Source organism: Diabrotica virgifera, chromosome 5 (assembly GCF_917563875.1).
Source record: "Diabrotica virgifera virgifera chromosome 5, PGI_DIABVI_V3a".
NCBI lineage: Eukaryota > Metazoa > Arthropoda > Insecta > Coleoptera > Chrysomelidae > Diabrotica > Diabrotica virgifera.
This window is the reverse complement of record NC_065447.1, coordinates 82,361,812-82,376,457: the sequence shown is the minus strand read 5'-3', so window position 1 is coordinate 82,376,457 and position 14,646 is coordinate 82,361,812. Positions and strand designations below refer to the sequence as shown.

At 31.6% G+C, this 14,646-nt stretch overlaps 1 long non-coding RNA gene across 1 annotated transcript; it reads left to right on the top strand.

Moving 5' to 3' along the window:
• The first annotated feature begins 2,201 nt into the window (after positions 1 to 2,201).
• On the top strand, positions 2,202 to 6,289 carry LOC126884277 (uncharacterized). The gene is made up of 2 exons (XR_007697931.1): positions 2,202 to 4,312; positions 6,044 to 6,289. It is a non-coding gene; the product is annotated as an uncharacterized LOC126884277 (long non-coding RNA).
• Positions 6,290 to 14,646: the final 8,357 nt, after the last annotated feature.

The following is a 14,646-nucleotide window of genomic DNA, read 5'->3' as shown; positions in this document are numbered from 1 at the left end:
TACATGTTCCAATTATAAATAAAAATAATTTTTAGTTTCCAAGATATAATTTTTTTAAAAAGTCACTTTTTTACCCGCAAGACCTATGTAACCCCTTAATAACTGCCTTTCCATGCTGTAGCAAACTTAACAAATTGTTGATTTCAAATTGTAACAGTTAAGTTTTGCAAAGTATGCTGCCCTCTTGTATCTTCTGTGTTATCTTCATCATACAATTACTTCATCTAAAAACTTTCTGCGATATATTCATTTTGTTGCTAAAATTATTTCCTGATCCATGGGTTGAATAAGCGATGTATTTTTTGGCAAAAACATACAACTAAAGTTGCCATGTTTTGATCATAGAATATTTTCAGAGGGATGAGCAGGAGCGTTGTCTAAAATCAAAAAACATTTCACCTCTTCCGGCAGATTCTCAGTTTCTTCTCTTGAAATTTTTTCACTGCAGGTACAGTCGGAGAAATGAAAGAGTACCCATGAACGATCACATATTATTAACATAATCTCTATGGTTTGTTATTTATAGAAAAAGAACAGCAAATACAAAATATGTGATTGTACCTGTTTGACGTGACCGTTCATGGGTATTCTTTCATTTTTCCGACTGTACAAATTCTTTAAAAGGTCAATTTTTTAAGATATCTGGGGTGAACCACTATGATGAAATTATTTATTTTTATAGCTCCACAATTATATACAAATCCTACCTCAAAATATTTGTAAGAATTTAAACTCTTGAATGCCTTCATTTGTTGACCTGTGTAAAAACTATTACTAAGCTCCAAATACAAAAAAAACTATGTCCATGTAAGTAACTATATTTGTCCATGTTGTCACCCTTGAAAAACTTTTTCTACTGTAGGTTAACTCATACCCCTTGAGGGAAAATGGATCTATATACCAAAAGCTTTTGAAAATATTTACTTATGTTTATTTATTCACTGCTTACAACTAAATACAGTCGTTAAAGTACTTCTACAGCTGGAAGCTACAGACGTCAACAGCAAAATGTTCGGAAAATACAACTATAAAAAACTATTATACAACGATTAAACTATTATATAAAAACAATTATATAGACCACTATTTTATAACAACAATAACTATTTTATAAAAAAACTATTAAACGTAAAAAACTTAAGAAACTCAATGCGGTACAAATATAAATAATTTCAATGTTTGCCTTCCAGCTTTCAATTAGTGTCATAAACGTCAAAGTCTTGAAATGGCCTATAGCCACCGTTAAGTAAAGGTGGCTATGCCTCTACCCAACGAGCCGTTAAATACCGCTATGAATTCCACGATTTTATTGGTTAGAACTACCCACGTGATATCTGTGTTCATGGTCAGAGTGACAATCAGCTGTTAGACATCATTATGTGATGGAATTTTTATTTTGATGTAAATAAATATTTATTACTGATAATTTGTATAAGCAAAATTATTGTACTGCACTGCACCTACAGTGACTCACAGCCTCAATTCTGAAATGATACAATCGCTACTCAATAAAACTAGCTTGTGTCAGTGACTCAATATTAGAAAAGAATTACATACTGAAAGTAAGTTACTAACTATAAGCCTCTAAAATAGCATAAGCTATGTTTTGGGTTTCAGATATACCATACTTAAATAACAATAATCCTTTAATTATTTTGTGTATGATTTTGATACCAGCTAAAATTAGTAAAGAAAACAAAACTCCTTGTTGCTTATTTATTTGGCTGATAGATTTATTTCTTGCAGTTCAGCTATGTCGATTATTATTTTGTAATATCCGTCTAATTGTTTCAGGGTTACATCTTTTTCCAAACTGTCTTTCCACCTCATCTCTCAATTTTGGTGCACTTTTTTGGGATTATTTGCTATTTCTCTGACAATACATCTTATTGTTCATCCCCTATAACTTTTCCCATGCGTCACGATTCATTTTCAAGCAAATTAAGTCAAAACATTAAGTGAAACGAATGTCGATGTGTATATACATTTTGTATACTGTATACTATATACTACACACATCGGCATACGTTTCACTTTATGTTTTGACTTAATTTGTTTGAAAATGAATCGTGACATATGGGAAAAGTTGTAGCTGACGAATTATAGCTATTAGGACTTTGGAGACGGCTGCTCTGAAAAGTTCGTTTGATGTACATCCATACAGCGTATAGCATCTCCCTATGCTTCATTTTCCTTGAATCTTTCCCTGCATAATGAGTTGGAGCAAATTGTTTTGGCCCATACATGGCAACATTTTTCATACGAATTTCTAGTTACATACAACCTATCTTTTCATGTCGTAAGGCCAAACCCAGTTATACCAGGAAATTGTCTCAGGCCATAGCATTATTCTCTACATATAAAAACTTAAGTAAGTGTGTCCTTTTAGGTGACACAACAGATCGAACACAACAAGCCATGTGTATCTTTTTCGGTACACAGTGTTGAGGACAGTGTGTATCTAAAAGAATACACTGGCGCTGGGAGTGTTAATTATTGCATATTTGAAACCCAAAACATAGCTTATGCTGTTTTAGAAGACTCATACCTAGACTTACCTACTTTCAGTATGTAAGTTTCTTCTAATAAATATTGAGTCACTGACACAAGCTAGCTTTATTGAGAAGCGACTGCATCATTTAAGCTGTGAGCCCCTGGATGTTTATCAATCATGGCCTAGCTACACATTAAAATTGTTTCGTTGATCATTACCTGCTTTGCTTTCTTCAGCATGCACACTGATTTTTGTACAGCAGCTTTTGTAGCCAATAGTTACTCTTGTTTGTTTTCTAGATTTTTCCTAATCAGGACTTGATTTCTTTTTGGTTAGTTACTGTCTCTCTTCTACAATAGAGAGAGAGAGTTTGGGGCTTATTATTCGTTAAAGTGTTGGAATGCTTGTGGGTTTTGATATACTACCACAACTCTCAATACAAAATTTGATCAAACTAAACTGATAGTGTGACCACTAGATTTTTATAATTTGAACAAACTGCAGTTGTGGCGTCACTTCCTGAGTTTGCTCAAACTGTTTGATCAAATTATTTGATAGTGAAACCACGACTTTAAGGATTTAAGTAACATCAATTTAATTTGCAATAAAAAAGATCATGAAGATTTGACGATGCTTGTAAATACATACACCCGATTTAGATAATTTAAGTGACAGAAATTTTTAGATTGTCTTGTCAAATATACCTACATGCAACAAAAAATTTAATCAAAATTTGCATAAAAAAAATTGAAGTGTTTTAAAAGTTTCAATATGTAAAAACATTGAACCACAGAAACGGTTTTTCTCCACAAAGAAACAAAAATCGTAGCAACATATTAATAAGTGATACATACGTTTAAAAATCCAAATGTAAATGAAATATGAAATGTCAGACATTTTAAAAGGACACAAGACACAACATGTCCTATATTTCACAAAATGCCGAAGAAAATCATAATTATATAATATAACATATAATTTCCCCTAAATTACTTTTCCCCATATCCAGTATATTTACTTTTATGTAAATTATCTGTTTTTAATTTTGATGCATTTATAATTTAATTTATAAGATCTATTCTAGTGCTGCTGTGTTTGTATTGAACAACTGAAATAAATTAAAATAATATTATTACTATACAATAATTGTTTATATTTTTTATGAGATAAAAGAAATATTTTATGAGACTAGGTACAGTCTAGAAAGCAGACTAGTAGAAACGAATAAATAGTGTTTTTGTAATCAATACTGTTTTTCAATATTGATTTTCTACAACACTTTTATTTCTATCACAAAAATTGTCAATTGTAAGATAAACAAGAAATATTTATCTGTTATCCTCGGTCAGCAGACTTGTTTTCTTGCTGAAACGACACTTTGCATACAATATTGGTATTTAAATATCCCGCTCTGTCATTCTTAATCATTTGACCAATACGAACACAGATATCACGTGGGCAGTTCTAACCAATAAAATCTTGGAATTCATAGCGGTTATTAACGCTTCGTCTCTACCCATCGGCTCATGGCCAATAGAAGGGTAATACGTCCAACTCCCACAGAAAACTGGCAGCACGTTGCCACTAGCGCCACTATCGGCTTGGATTGTAACTACATTTTGACAAAGTCAAATTTGCTGTAAACATTCAAATTTTATTAATTTTTGGATAACGAGCTAATTTTTCTAAATTGTGTTTGTACTTTTACACAAAAATGTCTTGCAAAATGAGTGTGGTGTGTGCTATGTACGGTTGTAACAATTATAAACAGCAAAAAGAGTACAAATCATTTTTTAGAATGCCAAAAGATAAAAATTTGTAAGTAGAAATATTTATTGGGAATTGTGTCGATTTTTAAAAGTATTTAGCGGCATGTATTTTAAATTTGACTTAGGCCCGGTCTTTTCACCTCCGGATAAATATGCTCTTATTAGCTATCTGGAGAATAAGTATTTATTCGCCAAATAAAATGTACCCGTCTTTTCACATCAATTTATGTTCCAGTTAGTTATCCTGTAGATAAGCTCATAGAGAAATGTTTTTATTTCTCTATGGATAAGCTTAAAAAGTAAGTTTGGACTCGGAACACATCTGATTTTGTGTTTATTTTATTAATTTCAGCTTTAGCTTTAACCTAACCTAACATAATTAGATTTTCGCATAATGACAGAATCAAAATTATTTTATTTCCATTTTGGAAGAAGGAAATGTAAGTAAATCAAAGAATTGCAACTTAATAAGTATATAAAGTCATAAGGTTTACCAATACATTTCCATATTTTAATCAGACAACAATTTGATTATGGTGAAAAAGTTTACTGGAGATCTTGAACAAGAGGTAAAGCAATTTTAAATTAGTAGAAAACGGTTGATTTGTATGTAAAGAAGACAAAGACAAGTTTATATAAAGACAAGCTAGCTAATGAAACAGATGCAGTGGTAATTTTGTTCACATAATTATAATATATGATTATTAAATCTATTAACTGTTCAATGATGTAAAAATTTGTTAATGTGGGGAAAACTTTTATTTAAATTCAATGCTATATTTCTGTAGTGGTATGGCAAAACATGATATTATGTCTGATTTTAGCCAGAATGAGATTATTTGCTTGATATGCTATTTAGTAAGAGTGTGCTATTTAGTGCTCAAGTTGGTAGAGTTTGGTATGTGTATGATGAAGGTAAAACCCCCTTTTAACTTAAAGTAGAACCCCGATTATCTGGGTGCGGATTATCTGTGCTATGATTTTCTATTACTCAAGTTACATTTTTGAGGTATTATCAAAATAACGTCATCGTAAATCACTTGACGGAAACTTTATATGACAAAAAAGAGACTCATAATGAAAGATTTATTTTTTCTGTTACCTTTTTATGATAGTATATGTATTATACCTAAGCAGTATGTAAATGTTCGGATTATCTGTGCTTTTCAATTATCTGTGCTTTTCAATTATCCGTGCCACCTTCGATCCCTAGGAGCACGGATAATTTTGGTTGTATTAGGTAGGGCAGAACTTGATGTACTACTTGATTTTTATGTTGATTACTTTTCGTTTTTGGGTTGGGCAAATTTTCAAAATGCTCTGAAAAGTTAGGCTAGATGGACATATCAATCATTGTCAAAACTCTACAGATTTATAGTCCATCCAACTGGTATATTGAATAGTAAACTAGGGCTAAACCAACTATGTATACCTCGTCCAATTTACTTACCGTTGCACGTCATCCGCGCCATAACCTGTGACACGATACCAACACGAAATATTTAGGCGGTGGGTGTGTTCTTTTTTAGAATCAAAATGATTCTAAAGGGGAACACACCTACCGCCTAGATATTTCGTGTTGGTATCGTGTCACAGGCTATGGCGCGGATGACGTGCAACGGTAAGTAAATTGGACGAGGTATATATCAAAACACAATATTTTTAAAGATTGGATAATTTACATGGCAAATTGAAGAATCCCAATAACAAGAATAAAACCTAATTTTAATATTTGTTAGTAGATACCTTTCAGTTTTCTAAATAAAAAAAATTGTTACAGATATGACAAACATCTAGAAGATGGAATCCTGCGTTCTTAAAAAAGCTAGTTCCAGAAGTAAGCTACCAATAATAAACTAGAGAATGTATTACAAGAAAGCTAATACTCAACATAGCTCAATTGCTTCAGATAGAAACACAAAAATGTAAAGGAAAGGGCAGAAGAGAGACACAAAATTCATTGATTTATTAAATTTAAAAATTGAATTATACAAAGGTCAATTAAATAAAGAATAAAAAAATGATACATGTATCAAATGATTAATGATCCTTCTATTTACCCTTAAAGCTTGTTACTGACCAGGAGGTACCTATACTATAATAGATGTAGTATATCTCATATCGCTCACTAAAGTAATGAGTGAGCCTGCATAAATATTGTTTCAGATAATTCCAAATAAATTTAACATAAAACATGTTTCGGCGGCCATTGCAGCTGCTGCCTTATGCAGTCGTCCTCTTCACAAGTATTTTGAATTTTTGAAGTGACAAATAACCTTGACCATCTGTTCCACTTAAACTCTTCTTCTATGCTAAAATTACATGTCCTGTAGCTATTATGTAGTTATGTTATTATTATGTTATTTTGTTATTTGTGAAACGATGTTGTTTGTGTGTGACTCGTGATACTATAAATACTTTTTTTCATGTTATTTATAGTATCATAGATGTTCACACATATAATACTTATGCACGCATATACTTACTACAATCTGAGACACAATTGTCTAGTGATATTGGTAATTTTTTGGGAAGTTAGGTTGCTAGACGTCACTGGAAATTACTACACAAGCAAACATACCAATACTCAGCACCAATATTATTAATAGTAAACAGAGATAAATAACATATACCTACCTTACGCCAATCAATATTTATTTACACCCTTATAACGTATTGATAACAAATGAGAAAATTATTTATTGTACAAAATTAAAATATTTTGAGGAAATAAATTCCACAAAATTTTATCGAGTTTAGTACACCTACACTACACTCGCACTATTTCCAATAATTTTTCTTTTTTTTAATGAAGTTGATTTGAGCTTGAGCAGTATTTAATAGTGTGAGGTAGGAATTTTTGTGTTGTATGTTTCCTACTCTGAATCTGTCGAAATGGATCTTGGCTGAGCGAATTTAGTTTAGATACTAATAAATAAAAAGCAAAAAAAAATACAAAAAAGGAAGTGGAAACTGGAGACAATAAATTAACTAGTAGGTATACTCTTCATTCAGGGCCCTAACCAACTTAAATTAATTTACAAATAGGGAATTAAACAAAAATAAAAAAACCTAATAAGTACTAAATAGGTACTACTTATACTAAATTCACAATCAAGAGACTTCAATGTTACGAAAAGCAGTCCCAAATTATAATTTTCAATGTATATACATTGTATAAATTTCAATTCATGATTTACAAAGTTTATACATTGTAAATCATGATTCGAGGGCGCTCCTCGTAACAATGAAGTGCCTTGGTTTGTTTATTTCTACTGCATCTTGATTGTAAATTTAGTATAATAACTTTTATTTTAGTATTTGATTTTTAGTTTAATTAGTTTAGTGTTTAATTTTTTAGTGATTTTTTTATAATAATAGACTTCAATATAATATATATTATCCTAAAATGAGTTCTTATTTTTGTTCTAAGTAGCTTTCACTATTTCCTACTAACACTACATTATAAGGATACATTAACTACCAGGGACTCTGTTACCTTGTAGTTTCCTTGTTTACTGATCCAAAACTAATGAGAATAAATCACAATCTTTACATATTCATTGGCCACTCTTTCCTTATAGAGTGCCTACCACAGAATCTCTTGAGGAACGCCATATGCTTTCTTAAGATCAATGAATACCATATGAGGGTATGTTTCTTTATTCCTGTGTTTTCCATCAACTGCCAAATGAAAATTGACATCTGTTGTTGATATGCCCTGCATAAAGCCAAATTGATTATCGGATATTACAGTTTTTTCACATATCCGTCTATCATCTATCTATCTATATAAGGATTTTTACCGATTTTACTTTTAGCTGTCGCTGTCTTCCTTCTTTCAACCAACATCTCAATCGATTACTCTCCCATGTTTTCATGATGTGACTAAGTAGTTTTATGGCCCTGTAGTTTATATATACAGTATGTCCCTGTAAGTTGCAACCATATGGAAACCTTATTTTTTATTATTAATTTTACGAAAAAAAGTTATTCTTCATAAAAATCTCTGCATAGTCCAAAACCTGAGATTCAAACATGAGATATCACATTTTATGAATATTATACGAGGTATGTCAAAAAATATGAATTTCGCCCAAGAGTAAAGTAGGTAGCTTTATTTTGCACAAAATTGTTATTATAAAAAGTTGTTTAGAAGTAAGAATTACATTCTAATACGCAATTACATTCTTCTAATTAAAAAAAAAAATTAAAAATTTTTCTTAAATTATTATTGATAACCAATTCTTGATTCTTTATAAAATGTTCTGCATTGTCTAAAACCTAAAAAATATAACCACCTTATATCAAATTTTATCAATTTTATGAGGTGGGTATGGCAAAAAATATGAATTTCGCTCAAGAGTAAAACACCTTTATTTTCCACAATATCGAAAATTGTTATGAAAAGTTGTTTAGAATTAAAAACTTTGTTTCAATATGCAATTACATACTTCTGATTGAAATATTCTGAATTATAAAGGTACTTTACTTTTGATCAAAATTCATCTTTTTTTATATACCTCGTATAAAATTGATAAAATTTGATATAAGATGGTTGTATTTTAGGTTTTAGACCATGCAGAACTTTTTATTAAGAATCACATTTTTTCGTAAAATTATTGATAAAGGAATTATCAGAATTGAAATAACTGAAAATAATGTTGGTTTTAAAAAAAAAAATTTCAATTAGAAATATGTAATTGCATATTAGAATGTAGTTCTTAATTCCAAACAACTTTTCATAATATGTAGCAATTTTCCATATTGTGAAAAATAGGCTACTTTACTCTTGAGTGAAATTCATACTTTTTGACATACCTCGTATAAATAATATTCATAACATTTGATATCTGATGGTTGAATCATGTTTTAGACTAAAAGATATTTTTATCTTAATCTGTAATCTTTATCTGTTTATGAAGAATAACTTTTTTTCATAAAATTAATAATAAAAAAGTTTTCCACATGGTTCCAACTTACAGGGACTGAATTTCTCTTTCCTTGAATTCTTCTTTTCATATCTACACTTTCATTTCTTCTGTTGACTAATACTCCCAAATATTTGAATGTTTCAACCTTTTCAAAGCTGTGTGCGTCTCTTGTCGTTTCAGTCCTCTCAGTTTGGATTTGTTTTCTATTTCTTGGAAGGTTTTCTTTAATGGTTATATCGTCCCCTGTAGTTTGTACATTGTTATATCGATACATTTTTGGCAAAGTAATGTAAGTGACATTTTATGTTTTTCCATTAAACTAAAGCTATTATTGTTTAGAAGGTACTGCCAAAGTGTATTCTTTTTGTTGTTCCTCTTTCTTTTTCACTGCCCAACATTCAGTTCCGTACATCATAGCCGGTCTTATGGCTGTTTTATAGAATTTTCATTTCAGCTTAGCTGAAAGAAAGAGGAACAATGAATGCATGTGGCGGAAATGAGAATGCTTAGATGGATGAGTGGAGTGACAAAGAAGGATAAAATTAGAAATGAGTATATTAGGGGAAGTCTAGGTGTGGCACCAATTGATGCCAAAATGAGAGAGCATAGGTTAAGATGGTTTGGTCATGTTCAACGTCGAGACGTTAATCACCCAATACGAAGAATAGCTGAAGTGCAGATTCCTGGAAGGAGTAGGAGAGGAAGACCAAAGAAGACCTGGGGGGAGACGATAAGGCAGGACATGTTGGTAAAGGGGATTAACATTGATATGACCCAAGATAGAATTGTGTGGAGAAATGCAATTAGGGAAGCCGACCCCATATAGGGATAAGGCAAAGAGAATGATGATGTACTGTCAAAGTGTAGTAAGTCTAGAATTATTTCAAACATAATATATCTAGGCTTACAACACTTTGGCAGTACCTTCTAAACAATAATAGAGTTTGTTTAATGGAAAAGGATGATTCGCCAAAAATGTCACTTACGTTACTTTGCCAAAAATGTATCGATATATCTCCCTTGTTTTTGTAAACAGGTACTAATATACCTACTGCTTCTCCATTCATATGGCATCCGTCCAACTTCCATATTTCTATTAAATAAACCTATTAGCCAGTGTGTTCCTTTCTCTCCTAATGCCTTCCACACTTCCCCAGGAATATCCTCCGGTTCATTTTCCTTTCTTTATTTTTTGAAGTGCTCGAACCACTTCCTCATGGTTAATGCAAGTTAATAGTAAATTCAAGGTAGGAAGCATATATCAGCATGTCTCACAATCAGGATGAAAGAAAAACACAGTATGTATAAGATGGAATGCAACCACAGATATGTGTTTCTGATTCATTAGTCGTCATCAGTATGGTATAGCTAAGTTAAAATAGGTATAAGTTAACCTTTCCTTGTTTGTTTGTTTGAAACATTCTAAACATTTGGTATTTCTTTCCTCAGGTAGCTGTAGCTTCATCTGTGGATGTGTTAGTTGGTGTTCTGGAATCCTCAGGGTCTTCTAACATTATTGCTAGAAATTGTTTGTATTGCTACTGTAGTGATCCTTTCCCAAGTTAACATACACCTATTTTAACTTGGCTTTACCGTAATAATGACGACTAATGAGTCAGAAACATGTGTCTGCAGTTGCATTCCATCTTATACATACTTTTTTTTTCATCCTTGTTACAAGACATGCCGATATATACTTTCTAACCTTAAGTTCACTATTAAACTCTCATTAACCATTCCTTGTTTAATTGTTTGAAATGTTCTAAACGTTTGGCATACCTTTCCTCAGGCAGCTGTAGCTTCTTCCGTGGATATGTTAGCTATTGCTCTGGAATCCTCAGGGTCTTTTAACATTATTGCCACAAATTTGATGTAATGAGTCAGAAACATGTGTCTGCCAAACATCTATAGAGATATAAAAATGCAACAGGTGTTCCCTAAAAAGATACAGCTATACCAATATGTAAGGAAAGTAGTTCGTCAAATAAACCATTAAAAATGTAAGATATAAACATTTAAACATTAAGTTTGTAAAAAACTAAGTACAGTTAACATTTAAAACTTATTTCAACAGCAAGAGAACAAGTGGTAGCAAACAAGTGTGCATAAAAAAATAATTGTAAATGTATGTAATTGATGTTTTGCAGAATTGCGTGGATGTTAATTAAACACCGAAGTACTTCTAGTCAGTTTTATTTTAAAAGAAAACTCAATAATTCTACAAATAACTTAAACATCAAAATCAACATTTATTTTTCTTTTACATCTTGTTTTTGCTTACAGTTGACATCTGACACTTATATAACATTGTTTCCAACTACATCATACAATAACAAAAATCCCCTAGATTTGCCCTTGCTTATTTTTACTGGGTATTCAACACCCCCCCTCAACGGTAAATCTCCTAGATCTAAATTAATTTTTATTCTAAACCTAGCAACTCTCTAAATTTTTTAAACAGAGTTAAACCTAATGGTTTTGTACATATGTCAGCCTGTTGGTCACTTGTATTAAGATATTTTAATACAACAATATTTTCCTTAATTTTATCTTGTACAAAATGAAATCTAATATCAACATGTTTTAGTCTCTTATGAAATTCCGGATTTCTACTAACCCTTATAGCGCTTTGATTGTCTGCATGAATTAGAACCGCTACATAATCAGGTTTTATTTTTAAATCATACATTAAGTATCTTAGCCAACATGCTTCACTCACACATACACTTAGTGCAACATATTCAGCTTCAGTAGAGGACAAACTGACTGTAGACTGTTTCCGTGATGCCCATGACACCGTGCAATTAAAAACTTTGAATACATATCCTGATGTAGATTTTCTATCAGTACGGTCACCTGCCCAATCTGAATCTGAGTACCCTACTATCAAATTTTCCTGTTTATATTTATGTTTATAGTATATCAAACTCATAGTAACTGTGCTTTGAATATATCTCAATACTCTTTTTATTGCTACCCACAAATCGTTACTTGCACATGTTTGATACCTGCTTAATATACCTATAGCTATACACAAATCTGGTCTTGAGCATAACATTGCATACATCAAACATCCTATAGCAACTCTACATCTCTTTTCTATCTCTATGCTCTCAGATTTTTTTCGTTTGAGAAAATCGTGGTGAAAATTATTATCCATTGGTGTTGTTGATGGTTTGCAGCTTGACATGTCAAATTTCTTCAAAACATTTTTTAAGTAAACAGTTTGATTAATTTTTATTTTGCCTTCAGACAAATTTTGAGTTATGCACATACCCAAAAAATGTTTTATTTGACCCAAGTCGTTCATTTTGAAGTTTTTGTTTAAAATGTATTTTATTTTCTCAACTTCTTGATCATTTGTACCTGCCAACAGCAAATCATCAACATACAGCAAAATGTATATCCTACCTTTTTCATTTACTTTAATATAAAGACAATATTCATATTCAGATCTTGAAAAACTCAAATTTTGCATCAAATTATGAAATTTGTCATTCCAATTTTTAGGTGAACTTTTCAAACCATATAAGGATTTTCTTAATTTGCAAATAGTGCCCTCTTTTTCTTTAAATCCCTTTGGGAGTGAAATAAAAACATTTTCTTTAATATCCCCATTTAGAAATGCACTACAAACATCTACTTGATGAATTTTCATATCAAAAGTATTACACATGGCTAAGAAAATCCTTATTGATGGTAATTTTGCTACTGGACTATAAATATCATTAAAAAACATACCAATTTGTTGAAAACCTCTAGCTACCAAACGAGCTTTATATTTCACTACTTTACCATTTTCATTTTTCTTTTTCTTGAACACCCACTTGCACTCAATGACTTTTTGACCATCACTACTTTGCACAAACTCCCATGTTTCATTTTCTAGCAACGCATTTATTTCTGATTGCATAGCTTTCTTCCAATTTTTACACTCACTACTGGCCACTGCATCATCATACGTCTGGGGTTCTTCATCATCACTAAAAGTCAACAAACTCATTTCGTCATCATCCAGAACATAATCATCATATCTTGAGGGTCTTTTTATATGTCTTCTCAGGTCATATCCATGCTCCTGCTCTATTTCATTCACATCTTCAATACTGCTATCAGTTTCGAGGTCACTCTCACTGCTTTCTTCTCTATTATTTTGAGGTTCTTCTGCTTCACTGTCATCTTCTTCTGACTTTCCCCATTTTTCTGTCTCCCCATTTTTTATTTCTATGGTTTTCTTGGGCAAAAATATGACATCTCGATGAATTTCAACTTTATTTTTGTCTGGGACAAATATTTTGTAACCTTTTACATCCTCACTGTAGCCAATAAAGAAACCAAACATATTTTTTGCATCCCATTTTAATCTCTTCTCTTTTGGGACATGCACTGATACTCTAGAACCAAAACTCTTGAGTGTAGAAATATTATTGACTTTCTTTTTGTACCCTAATTCATAAGGTGTCACATTTTTTATGCTACTAGGGCCTGTTCGGTTTAAAACATACACTGCTGTATGTATGGCCTCTGCCCACAAGTTTTTATTCAACTTTTGCCCTTGTATCATAGTTCGGGCTGATTCAACTAGGGTTCTATTTTCCCTCTCAGCCCTACCGTTCTGCTGAGGCGTATACACTACTGATCTCTGATGTTTTATGCCTTGATAGTCAAGCATCTCCTTTATTTCTTGGTTCATAAACTCTAAACCGTTATCTGAAAATTTTTCATCTTGCAGCCTGTCTCTCTCTCGGCTAATGATATAAAATTTTTAAGGTGTTTCTTAACTTCTGATTTATTTTTCATGAAATACGCGTACCTATAATTTGTATAGTCATCCTTTAACAACAGGAAATACCTATTTCCCCCTAAAGACTCTTCTTCCATAGGGCCACATACGTCTGTATGCACTAATTGTAATGGCTCACTTGCTCTTGATTCACTTAACTTGAATGGTATTCTGTGTTGTTTACCTGTTAAACACTGTTCACACACGAATTTTTCGTCTATAAAATCAATGTTATTTTGCCTTAAAAAGTTTCTCACATATGTAGTATTTTGATGTGCTAGTCTGCAGTGCCAAACTCTCAAACTTTCTGTTGTTTTTGCAGAATTACACTCTGATAAAAATACATCTACTAAACAGCTGTTTTCTTGAACTTGACCGTCAGACAAGTTTTCGTTAGGGGTGCGTTCCGAAATTAAAATATTTGCAAAGGTTTCAGTGTTTTGTTCTTGTGAGAATAACATTTTGTATAATTTGTTATCCCGTGTTGCCAATGCTCTTATTTCTCCTTTGTCATTATAAAATTCACATTTTTCATTGTTTGAAAACATCTTATAACCTTTATCTAAGGCACATCCAGCTGAGAATAAATTAAATTGTAAATCTGGCACAAATAATACATCCGACAGGGTTGACTTTATAAATTTCTTACCATTAAATGCCCATAGA